The following is a 13,231-nucleotide window of genomic DNA, read 5'->3' on the forward strand; positions in this document are numbered from 1 at the left end:
GCTACTTCGGGTGCTCTCTCTATCAACATACAAAAATTACCATTATGTTGCGAACCAGTACACCCATGTGATCCAGTTGTTTGTAAGACAGGCCCGTGTTGCCGTCACGGTCCTCCCAGCAATATGACGCCCTAAAATTTTAATTATGTAGTACAATTGTTCCACCAATCATTTAGTATTTGAGATAAATTCATCTCATATTTCATAATTATAATTAATAAGATTGGTTTTTTTAATATATTTCTGAAATGTCTAGTATATTGTTGTTTCTCGTATATAATTTTTTTGGTTGTTTGAAATATTCAAAACCATTATTCATCTTATACATTGATTACAGTTTAATCTAACTGCTTAAATTAACAAAATCATTTTAATTAACATTTATTAGTAGCAGAGTTTAATTCGAAACTCGTGATGGAATAAAATTACAGTTGTTGTATATTTGAATTAAAATTTTCAAGAGTAAGCGAAGATTATAAAAAAGAAATTACAATTCTCTTAAAAAAATATAATATATAATTTAAATAAAAACTTTATTTTACACATTACAAAGAAATATTTTAAAGAATATTAAAAAGATAAACATAAAGAGCTAAAAATTAAAGAATATTAAAAATATAATGTAAATTATAGGTATGGAAAATTGTCGTGGCCGAAACAATCAATGAGATATGAAAAAGTCAGAATGGGATCATCATTGCACACAAACCTTTGGCCCTTACATTGAAAGATGAGATTATACACAACATTATAGGTAGATGTAGCGTGCATAAGAATTTGAAAGCTTTTATTATAGCTAATTATACTTATATTGGTGGTTTGAAGTTGTTTACCGGGATCTTCGTAGCATGCTTATAAATTTTTTGGTTGTTTGAAATATTCAAAACCATAATTCATGTTATACATTGATTATAGTTTTATCTAAATGTTTAAATTAAAAAAAATATTTTAATTAACATTTATCATTAGCAAAGTTTAATTTGAAACTCGTGATTGAATAAAATTACAGTTGTTGTATATTTGAATTAAAATTTTTAAGAGTAAGCGAAGATTTTTAAAAAGAAATTACACTTATCTTACAAAATGTATAATATATAATTTAAATCAAAACTTTATTTTACACATTATAAAGAAATATTTTAGAGAATATTAATTTTTTGATATAAGAAATTTTAAAAACAAAATTAAAAAGATAAATATCTAAAAAGTTAAAGATAAAAAGCTTAAAGTTAAAGAACATTAAAAATATAATGTAAATTATAGGTATGGTAAATTGTCTTGGCCAAAACAATCTATCAATATGAAAAAGTCAGAATGGGATCATCATTACACACAATCCTTTGGCCCTTAGGTTGAAAGATGAGATTATACACAACATTATAGGTAGATGTAGCATGCATAAGAATTTGAAAGCTTTTGTTTTAGCTAATTATACTTAGATTGGTAGTTTGAAGTTGTCTATCGAGATCTACGGATTGGTTGTACGTATTGTTTTTGGATAATAAAGTAATTCTTTTTCTAAAAAAAAAAACATTAAATATTTAAAGATCTAAAATAAGTCTCTTAGTAAAATAGTTCGTACAAAATATGTTAACTTTTTAAATTATTGTTTAATCAAAAACTTTTTTTCCCATATTATTTTTAAAAAATATAACTTAAATTTAATTGTAGATCAATGAATTATTCTACTATTTTATTTGTAACAAGATAACCACTCATTCGACAACTTTGACCATATAATTTAGATTATTAAAATAAAAATAAATTTTCAAGTATTTAAAAACCAAATGAAATTATTTTACTGAAATTTAAAAGAAAAATGGCATTGATTAAAAATTAGGTATATCGCCAAATATTCATAGAATTTAAACATTTTTCAATTTAATTAAATTTTAATACTAGTGGAATTAAATTTACAATTTATAATTGAATGAAATTTTGGCAAAAGTATAATTAATTCAAAACTTTCAAGAGATAAGAAAAGATGTTATAAGTGTAATTATATATTTTATTATATAATATAGAATTTTAATTACAACTTTATTTTACACATTATAAAGAAATATTTGAAAGAATATTAATTCCTAGGTCAATAGAAAAGTAATATTTTTAATTCCAATTAAAATATAAATTTTATAATATAAGAAATAGTATCAAATAAAATTAAAAAGATATGTACGATTTATTTTAGATGAAAATCTGCTAATAATAAGATATAGAAAATATCAATAGTTTTGAATCTTTTTTTTTAAATTGTCAGATTAAACTTTAATCAATAAGTAATTATTTCTTTACTATTTTTATAAAATATAATATAAGTTCAAATTTATTTATAAAATAATGAGTCGTTCTACTAATTTAAATGTCATAAGAGAATTACTCATTCAACATATTTGACCATATAATTTAAATAATCAAAATAATTTTTTTTCTAAAGTATTAGAAAAGCAGATGAAAATATTTTATTGAAATCTATAACATAAAAAAATAATAGTGATTAAAAATTAGGGATTCGTCAAAAAGTTATAGAATAATTTTGTTTTTTATCTATAGGCAAATATAAATATATTAACCTACCCATTACCCCATTATACTAACCCATAATGATTTGGAATTCTCCCCCTTACCTCTTGTTTTCTCTTCCAAAACCCTAGTTCCTCTTCTTGTTCCTCTCCTCCACTTCTATTCTTCAAAACCAGCAAATTGATAAAATGATGTCTCTACCCCTTGTTTCCTTTCTTACTATCTTTATTTATTATTTTGGGCTTTAAAAATAATAACACCCCCAATTGCTTATTACTCTAATAAATAGGCCCAATTAATCCAACTCTCTAATAACTTAATTAATTCTATTAAACACAAAAGCACTCAAGTTTAATTAATTAAATAAATAATTAAATCTCATAATTAACTATTAAATAATTAATTTAACACACTAAAATTATAAAATAATATAATAAAATAAATACTATAAAAAAACGGGTTGTTACAACTCTCCCCAACTTAAAAGATTTTCGGTCTCGAAAGTTACCTTAAACAAACAACTCCGGATACGATTTCTTCATCTTATCCTCGAGTTCCCAAGTGATGTTGCCATCGGCGACTCCGCCCCATATTACTTTCACCAAAGCGATCTCCTTACCACGAAGCTTCTTCACTTCCCGATCTTCAATCCGCATAGGTGTTGTATCAACCGTCAAATTATCTCTTACTTGAACATCATCCAGCTGAACAACATGCGATGGATCCGCAATATACCTCCTAAATTGAGACACATGGAACACATCATGGAGATTAGAAAGAGACGGTGGCAATGCAATCCGATAAGCTACTTCACCCACTCTTTCCGAAATTTGGTAAGGACCAATAAAACGTGGTGTTAACTTACGTGACTTCAGCGCTCTACCAACTCCCGTTATTGGCGTAACACGAAGAAACACATGATCATCCTCCTCAAATTCAAGAGTCTTCCTCCTCTTATCATGGTAACTCTTTTGACAACTTTGAGAAGCCTTCATCTTCTCTTGAATCATCTTAATCTTATTCGTAGTCTCTTGAATTAATTCGGGTCCAACCACAACACTCTCTCCCGACTCATACCAACATAAAGGAGTTCTACACCTCCTACCATAAAGCGCTTCGAAAGGTGCCATTCCAATGCTTGAATGAAAACTGTTGTTATAAGTAAACTCGATCAAAGGCAAGAAACTATCCCAATTTCCTCCTTGTTCCAAAACACAAGACCTTAAGAGATCCTCAAGTGATTGAATAGTCCTCTCCGTTTTTCCATCGGTTTGCGGATGATAAACCGAACTCAAACGCAACTTCGTACCCAATGCGCTTTGCAAACCTTCCCAAAATCTCGAAGTGAACCTCGGATCTCTATCCGAAACAATACTCGACGTAATACCATGCAAGCACACAATTCTTTCGATGTATAACTTAGTAAGTCTCTCCATTGAATAATCCATCCTCATCGGAATAAAATGATCACATCTAGTCAATCTATCCATAACGACCCAAATTGCCTCACAATTACTCGATGTCCTCGGTAAACCTGAAACAAAATCCATCGAGATACTATCCCACTTCCACTCGGGAATAGATAATGGTTGCATCAAACCAGACGGTTTTTGATGTTCAATCTTTGACTTTTGACAAGTCAAACAAGAATACACAAATTCTGATATGTCCTTCTTCATACCTTGCCACTAAAACATTTTCCTCAGATCTTGATACATTTTAGTAGCGCCAGGATGAATACTCAAACCACTTCTATGTCCTTCCTCAAGAATCCTCTTTCTCAAGTCCGCAACATCTGGAACACAAACTCGATCACGACACTTCATAATACCATTCTCATCAATTCGAAAGTCACCACCTCTTCCTTGATTAATCAATATGAATCGATCAACCAAACCTAAATCAGATTTCTGTCCTTCTCAAATCTCATCCAAAATACCACTAGTAAGCTTCAACATACCAAGCTTCACACCATTAGAAGTCTCTTCGCATAACAAACTCAAGTCTCTAAATTGTTCAAACAATTCAAACTCTCTAACCATCAACATAGACATGTGTAATGACTTTCTACTTAATGCATCGGCTACAACATTCGCTTTACCAGGGGGATAGTTTAAACCAAAATCGTAGTCCTTCAAGAATTCTAACCATCTTCTTTGCCTCATATTCAACTATTTCTGATCAAACAAGTACTTCAAGCTCTTGTGATCACTAAACACATCAAACCTTGATCCAAACAAATAATGTCTCCAAAGCTTTAACACAAACACCATAGCTTCCAACTCCAAATCATGCTTAGGATAATTCCTCTCATGAACTTTGAGTTGCCTTGAAGCATAAGCTACAACTTGTCCTCTTTGCATTAGAACACCTCCCAATCCCAACAAAGAAGCATCACAGTAAACCACAAAAGGTTCTAACGGATCTGGCAAAATCAAAATGGGAGCAAAAGTTAATCTTCTCTTGAGTTCTTGGAAATTCTCTTCACATTGCGAAGTCCAAATGAAGGCTTGACCTTTCCTAGTCAACTGCATCAACGGTAACGACAACTTCGAAAACCCCTCAATGAACTTCCTGTAATAACCAGCCAAACCAAGAAAACTTCTAATCTCAGCAACAGACTTAGGTGCCTCCCATTGGGATACAACCTCAATCTTCGAAGGATCAACAGAAATACCTCCACTTGAAATCACATGCCCGAGAAAGCTTACTTCACTTAACCAAAACTCACATTTAGATAGCTTAGCAAACAACTTCTTCTCTTTCAACACGGACAAAACAACCCTCAAATGCTCAGCATGCTCCTCCTCACTCTTAGAGTAAATCAATATGTCATCAATGAATACCACAACAAACTTATCCAGGTAGTCATGAAAGATCCTATTCATATATTCCATGAACACACCAGGTGCATTAGTCACACCAAACAGCATCACAAATATTCGTAATGACCATACCTCGTCCGAAAAGTAGTTTTCTAAATATCCTCAGATCTAACGCGAATCTGATGATAACCAGACCTCAAATCAATCTTGCTAAACACAAATGCTCCAACTAATTGATCCATCAAGTCATCGATTCTCGGAAGTGGATATCGGTTCTTAATCGTCACTTTGTTCAATTGTCTATAATCAACACATAATCTCATCGAACCTTCTTTCTTCTTGACCAATAGAACAGGTGCACCCCACGGAGATACACTAGGATGAATAAATCTCTTCTCAAGAAAGTTGACTCTTCAATTCTTTCAACTCTGAAGCGGACATTCTATATGGAGCCATCGATACAGGACTAGTTCCAGGAACTAAATCAATCGAAAACTCAACTTCTCGTTCTGGTGGTAAATCAATTATATCATCAGGAAATACCTCCGCAAATTCACAAACTATAGGCAATTCCTCAATGGTTCTCTTCTCTCGCACATCTAAGGTTGCTAACAACATGAACAATTCAGCTCCACCTTGAACTGATTCGTCGACTTGCTTAGCGGACAAGAATAAATCTTCTTTAATACAATTCTCAGGGAATATGACCGTCTTATCAAAACAGTTGATATACACACGATTAAATTCCAACCAATTTATACCCAAAATCACATCAAGTTGTTCTAAAGGAAGACAAACTAAATCGATCCCAAAACCTCTACCAAAGATACTCAATGGACAATTCAGACATACATAAGAAGTAGAAACAGAACCCATAGCAGGTGTATCAATAACCATACTTCTACGCATATCAGATAATACAAGATTCAATCTTCTAGCACAATCCAAGGAAATAAAAGAATGTGTCGCACCGGTATCAATAATAGCAATCAAAGGTGTACCATTAATGAAGCACGTACCTTGAATTAGCCTTTCATCAGTAGTGGCTCCAGCACCAGATAATGCGAACACTTTTCCTTTTGCTTGCTCCTTCTTTGGCTTGTCACATTTTGTACTAAAGTGGCCTTTCTCTCCACAGTTGAAACAAGTCACATTCGAACCACCTCTACAATTAGTAGCTATGTGACCATACTTGCCACACTTGAAACAAGTAGTAACCTCTTTCTTGCACTCAGCAGCTTTATGACCCTCAACTCCACATTTGAAACACTTAGGTGAAGTAGAAGATCCTCCCCAACTTGGCTTCTTGCCAAAACCAGCTTGTTTCCTCTTGTCCTCATACGGTTTCCCACGATCCTGATTCTTTCCTTTCAAACTCTTATAGATAGAGGCACTCTCTCTACTATCCTCATCATAAATCCGACTCTTGTTAACCAATTCAGTAAAACGGGTAATCTGTTGGTAACCAATAGCCTTCTTAATATCATGTCTCAAGCCATTCACAAACTTCAAACATTTAGATCTCTCAGCATTAGCAGTATTATAGTGGGGACAATACTTGATAAGCTCCTGAAACTTAGCAGCATAAACAGCAACGGTACCATTTCCTTGCTTCAACTCAAGGAACTCCACCTCTTTCTTCCCACGACAATCTTCAGGAAAATAGTTCTCCAAGAAGGCATCACGGAAAAGATCCCAAGTAACCTCAATGCCATCTTCTTCAAACCTCTGAAGATTGTTGTTCCACCAATCTTCAGCTTCCTTTTCCAGCATATGAGTACCAAACTGCACTTTCTGAGCATCAGTACAGTTCATAACTCTGAGGATCTTCGCAATTGCCTTCAGCCAAGCTTGAGCTTTATCAGGTTCATGTTCACCTTTAAAAACAGGAGGATTGTTCCTCTGGAATCTCCCTAAAGCACGGTACTCATCATCATCTCCATTTCGGTTACCAGCATTCGCTTGAGGAATCTGACCAATGGAGCCAGCCAACATCCTCAACGCCTCAGCAATATCATCATCATTCTTGCCTGCAACCATCGTCCTAGACAACCAAACAACCAGACAAACAGTATCGATCGTGTCAGATACACAAATCAAATACAACAAGATAAGAAAACATTAAAGACTATTGATAAACTGGTCGACCATGCTCTGATACCACTAATGTAACACCCCCTTTTTATACCCCAAAATATATAACATATAATCAGAGAATAACATGCATATAATTAAAAAGGGCGTCACATTGATGCTATTAGAAGAACTAAAAACCTTAAAAAAAACTGACATCATTTATCTACACAGCATAATACTCCTGGTCATTTTAATAACACTCAATATCAAATCACAATTTAACCTGAATATGCATTCACAGCGGAAATATATGATACTCATGTGATTTATAATGATTCATGTCCCATACCATGATCATACATCGACTAGTAGTCTCAATCCAACATAAAACATAATCAAAAGGTTTGGCTTGTAAGCCTCTCAAAAGACATGTAACCAATAAATAAGTTCGCCAGTCATAGCATAATACATACACAAACATAACATGAGTTCAATACACCTAGTCTACCCAGTGTTACATGACCAGAGCATCGACTCACTACCTAGTCTCCAATAACCAAGGAAGAACCTCCGGCTAGGTCACACGCGGCTACTAAACTCTAGAACCTGCATGTCGCCAAACGAGGGCAACATTAAAACAGAAGGGTGAGAAAACGAACCATTATGAAGAAAGTATAACAGAATACAATGGTTAAATCAATACTTCAAGTAATTAGTCATACTATGTAAAACGGAATAGATAATAGTAGTCAACACATAATTCACATGTTATCGAGTATACAACAAGCTTAAATAGTATAATATTTCAATTCTACTGTTATATTCTCAAATAAGTACACAATCATAATTCTAACATATTCACACATCTAATCAAATATGTATTCAAACTTCACTCGTTTCAATTATCAAACTCGTACACATATCACAACTACATCAACTTCACATACTCAATTATCGCATAATTTTAATGTGACTCAATGCAAGATATGTGACGCTATGCATGTGGTACCGAATTGTGAACCCAAAGTTTCACCGCTTTCCGATTCAATATCTAGAATCCAAGCCACGCTTCCGATCCGGACAAGACCAAAGCCCACCAAATGTAAACATATAGTTTACCGCTTCCGATTCACTTTAGAATCTAAGCCTCGCTTTTGTTTCAAAGCAAAACACCTTTGTTTCAAGGCATCCATGATATGAATGTATGTACAATGTTAATCAAACATATGCAATTAAGATCATCTCTATTATCTTAATATTTAGCATATCACAATAATTCACTCAATGAATTATCCATAATATTGTACACAACATTCTCATCACATAAGCATTATTCCCATATAATAATCAACACACAATTTCAATCCACCATTTTAATTAATACTAGTCATTAATATTATTATATGCTAGCTCACATTTTCTCAATTAGATAAGATTTACTCTCTTAATAATAAACTAACAAGCCATTAGAATTATTCTATCTAACTATTTATAGAAAATTCAACCTTAAAGTAATCATGGAAATATATTCAGTTACTAATTGGTTTATATATATATATTCCTCACATTTTTCATCAATAAGTATGATGGTAGTTCACTTGTCTAAATTAAATAAATATATAGTGGCATCTTTATCAATAAGTGTGTGTGGTACTTCATGTTTCCATTATCTTACAGCTAGCAAAACAGTAGCATTTTCTTCTTATTAACTAAGTATAATATGGTGTTAAATTCAAGCAAGTGGTGGTGTTTACATTAAGTCAAGGTAGTATAACGTTTTTGTTTGTACAATAACAATCCAATAGCATTTCCCATCTAATCATTCATACATTGACTCATGTAATTAATTAAACTACTAGCTAGTAATAATAGCACTTCTATCATTAATGTATCATTAATTTATTGGTACATCATACTTCTTTAAAAAAAAACAAACCGAAACAGGGCATGAAAAGAAGAGTCTTAATTCATTATTCATGTAAAAATATGCTACAGTAAAAGAAGATATATCAAGTGGTGTTCATCTTTCTTCTAATTTCCCAATGGTACATCATTATTGAATGTACAGCAAGTGGCATTAGTGTGTTCATTCAAGGCAAGAGGTGCTCAGTTTCGGTTTCTTCAATTGGGACAGGATGGAACAGTAGCCGTATTGCATTAATTAGAAGGTAGTGATTTAAGTCATCATGTGACTCTATGGCTACAGTGTTCCACGATTTTCAATTACCATTGCTGAGAATTCAACAATTATCATTAATAACATGTTCCTATGGTAAAGATGGTGGGCCCACGGTTTAATTGGCCAAAGAAAGAAAAGACATTGCAACCAATTCATGAATTAGCGATAACCAGGAAGGTTGGAACACGGTACTCCTACCATGGCACTTTGATCATCATCACCATGTAGTGATGTCACTCGTGACCTATACCTCTTTCTCCCCATTTCATTTTTCAAAGGGATGTGAACACAAGGGTGTTTGATCCCAGCATTAAAAATCCAATTTCTCAACAGTTTTCAGCATAGTAAAATAGAAATCAATAAACACATATTTTATAGGATTTATCTATAGGCAAATATAAATATATTAACCTACCCATTACCCTATTATACTAACCCATAATGATTTGGGATTCTCCCCCTTACCTCTTGTTTTCTCCTCCAAAACCCTAGTTCCTCTTCTTGTTCCTCTCCTCCACTTCTATTCTTCAAAACCAGCAAATTGATAAAATGATGTCTCTACCCCTTGTTTTCTTTCTTACTATCTTTATTTATTATTTTGGGCTTTAAAAATAATAACACCCCCCAATTGCTTATTACTCTAATAAATAGGCCCAATTAATTTAACTCTCTAATAACTTAATTAATTCTATTAAACACAAATGCACTCAAGTTTAATTAATTAAATAAATAATTAAATCTCATAACTATTAAATAATTAATTTAACACACTAAAATTATAAAATAATATAATAAAATAAATACTATAAAAAAACGGGTTGTTACATCCCATAACATTATTTGTGAAGATTGATTACTTATGTTAACTGTTGCTCTGCATGCAGTTTCTTAAAGGAAGCTTTGCGTACCGTTTCAAGCCAGCTCAGCTCCCACTCTCAACAATACTCCCGCAGCTCGGGTTCTAAGAACGTTAGACAGAGTGACACTCAAAAGTTGCTTAGTAAGGCTGTTGCTCTGCCTTTGAGTTAGATTAAACAACTGCGCAAGGTTTACTTACTGATTGTGATATGTTGTAACTTGAAGCATTTCGATAAACCATGTGATTTCTATTGATCCATGTTTGTGTGTTGGTGCAGGAAACTTTCTGTGCTACGGTTGCAAAGACAAGAAAACTTATTGCTTCTTCCTATGGATGGTACTACCGGTGCTGCCATGCATGCACGAAATCGGCACGTGGTGATAAACCTCCATACGAATGTGATAATCGCCATTTTACTGAAATAGAAATCTATAAGTATGAATGTTTTCATATGTTTTTTATTTGAATGGAAATCTATAACATGTATTTCTTATCCAACGACAGGTATAAGATTGAAGTTGAAGGATTCCACCTTGACACGTCTTGCAAATTTATTTTCTGGGACAGAGAATGCACTCAAATCTTAGGTATTTCAGCTGCTCAAATGCGGGACACAATGATACAGGTTGTTCATGTTAGACAACACAAAATAATTAATGAAACTTACTGTTGTGTTGTATTCTCCTTAACATGGTCGTTTTCTGTTATAGGATGGTATCACAGATCCTTTGGATTTTCCCCTAAAGCTTGATGCCATGTTGGGCTTGGATCTGGCTTTAAGAGTTAGATGACATCCTAGTTGGGATAGCTGCTCTGTTATTATGTTTGTAGCTGACAAGCCGTTTGTTAAACAATTTGGTGCTCCTTGGGAGCCTACACAGGTAACACTTGATCACAACTTCAACTTCTTTTGTTTTTACATACTCCTCCTGTAATGCTGAATGTATTTTTCTCTATTAGGCCAACCACACCAATTATGAACCCTCCGCAACAAAGCTTTGAGTCCAGGTCATCTAATGACCACAGATATTGTACTTTAATATCGATTTAATAAGTACCTGGATTATTGGTTTAAATGATTATGGTAAGAGCATGTGTTTTATGTTTTGCAGATAAAAGAGAGCGTTGATGAAGCTAACACTGCTGCTACCGATGATTGTGACATTCTTATGGTATGATACATCTAATACGCAATTCATGTATTCAAAAAATTCACAAAAAGTTGCATAGTTGTTTATTGTTTCTTTGTTTTGAGTGATTGCAGGATCTAGAAATAACATCCAAACATAACCCCGATCCGCAAACACCCACTGCAAAAAGGCAAAACCATGATGGCTCAAGCGAATCGACGACCGTGTGTGATGGGGAACTTTCATCGATAAAACTTAAAAAGATCATTAAGTTGGAGAAGAACAAATAGTTGAACATTCCTATTTTGAAAAATATTTTTGTATTGGCATGTACTATTTTGATACTGTGTTGTATGCCGCTATTTGCGAGTCCTAATTAGATAGGATTATGCACTTATCTTTTTTGCTACCTTAAAACTATATCTTAATTTCTAAGCATGTTAAGTGCACACATTATGTCAGTTGCACTTTTGGAAGTTTATTATATATCAGTTTGGTGCAATATTATATATCTTTATAATATTACTATTGGTTAGACAATTTCCATCGATATTCATAATGTGGAACATAAATTTGAATTTTGATTTCTCCAATAATGGTTATACACAGTAATCAACCTTGAAAGTTCAATGAAAGTTCAAATACATTTCCTAATTTTGAGCTTCCAAAAACAGTGTTCAAAATAGATGATTTATTATATTTGACTTCATGTTTTTTCCTAAATAATATCTACCTCAAAACCGATATCCTAAACTTTTGTACTTATCGATCTCACAACACCTCAACTCACCCTCTAAATAGACCTCTTTTCTGAAACCTGTGTAACAACTATAAGACTTATCTCACTTTAACACCTTTTCAAATCAGACTCCCAAGTTCCGGTTTTATTTGTTTTATATATTTTATATATAATATATAATCTACCAACACAGCATCACGTGCAAGGTATGTGTCAGCAAACTTTTTCTTCAAACCTTCTTTTTGTAGTAGTGGGAGCAGCCTATTGTTTCAGCTGTCCAATCATCTGTGCTTTCACTTTTTCCTACAGTCTACATGCCATATATTAACCTAATGCATGGAAAGACACTTATAGGCTTTATAATAATATTACTTTTTGTTCTGATGGAAAAGTTCAAATCTATTAGGCCATTTTGCGGGAAAACGAAAAAATTCAAATTACCCTCTCTTTTTGTTCTCCAATCCATTTGCATCAAATATCAGTGTCAAAAAGGACAATGCAGGATTGTGTCATACAACATTCAGTGTACCAATAGGAACTCATTCTTCACTAAACTCTGTTTGAAATACAAAACTGATATATGTCTTGATCAATCCATGGAATACGAAACCACTTCAAATCCAATTGCGAAGGCTGCTATTGCCAGACGTCAGAGAAGATTTATTTTGGCTCAGCGGAGAGGCTCACGTCGTGATAATCTCCCGCGTACACCTACTGTCATGCAATGTTCAATTACCTCCCCCATCCAAGTCGAATCCCATCCTACACATGGTAGTTGTTCCATGGGTGGAAACCTCAAATCAAATGGAACACCTATTTCTTCTCACTGTCATTCCTTGCAATATTCAACTGCTCATGCAATGGCTAGAAAGAGGAGGAGGATCATATTAACTAACAGGA

This window comes from Vicia villosa, linkage group LG7 (assembly GCF_029867415.1).
Source record: "Vicia villosa cultivar HV-30 ecotype Madison, WI linkage group LG7, Vvil1.0, whole genome shotgun sequence".
NCBI classification, from domain to species: Eukaryota; Viridiplantae; Streptophyta; class Magnoliopsida; order Fabales; family Fabaceae; genus Vicia; species Vicia villosa.